A 1,045-nucleotide genomic window follows, 5' to 3' on the forward strand; every position below is an offset into this window, starting at 1 on the left:
ACACTATCCTATACAGTATCATCACTCCAGTACCCTATGGCAGTCCCCTTTTTTCACTCGCTCTCTCAATCCTCACTATTTCCCTCACTTGTCACAATCAATAATGGTAAATTGCATGTACAACTATAAACAATAATACACTATCTATCCTATGGAGTATCATCACTCTGGTACCCTATGGCAGTCCCTCTTTTTTCACTCACTCGCTCTCTCAATTCTCACTATCTCCCTTACTCACTACCTACTGTTTCACATTTTCCCTCAATTACTGGTTCCCCATTGTCACATTAAGCTAACTACACACAGTACTATTCACAGTTATAATACTCACTTTCTCACACTTACCGTATAACTCTTTCTGGACGTTCATGTATCCTTATGTTCGTTGCTTTACTTCTCTGCTTTATTCCAGGTCCTTCAATCATTAAGGTCCTTTCCCTGGAGTGGAGGCAGTAATCATTAAACACATTCATGTTTTATAAAATAATAAATACTTTCTGTCAAGTTGCTACAAGTTTATTACTTTTGTTTTAAAGTTTCAACAGGGTATCTAGAGCTTTCACAGAGTTTAAGAGAGGCTTTCTCGAGCTACCAAAAGGGTCGGCTTTGCTCTAGCCTACTACAGGGTCATTGGAGCAAACACAGGGACTTTTTGAAAAAACACAGACCTGCTTTAGCTAACATTGGATCTCTAGAGCTGATATAGGGTTTCTAGAGCTAACAAAACATCGCTCAAGCGAACAAAGGGTTGATTGAGCTAACTGTGAGTCACTCGAGCAAACAAAGTGTTGCTCGGCTACTTAGGCCTGGCTAAAGTGTAAAAATACCTTACACCGAACAAGACTCACCTTATTTGTCTTGCTCTCTTAAATGAGAGCAGCAGCATCAATAAGAAGCCTTCACTGAGCAGATGAAGGCTATTTTCCTAACCACGTGACACGGAATTATGCGGATATTGCTAATAAAATCTTTAGGATGCTTTTTCTCCAATAATTGATTTAGTCTGTACCATGTACCCCTTCTTCTTTGAGGGACTGTAACTAAC

Source organism: Amphimedon queenslandica, unplaced genomic scaffold, assembly GCF_000090795.2.
Source record: "Amphimedon queenslandica unplaced genomic scaffold, v1.1 AMPQUscaffold_13458, whole genome shotgun sequence".
Taxonomy (NCBI): Eukaryota; Metazoa; Porifera; class Demospongiae; order Haplosclerida; family Niphatidae; genus Amphimedon; species Amphimedon queenslandica.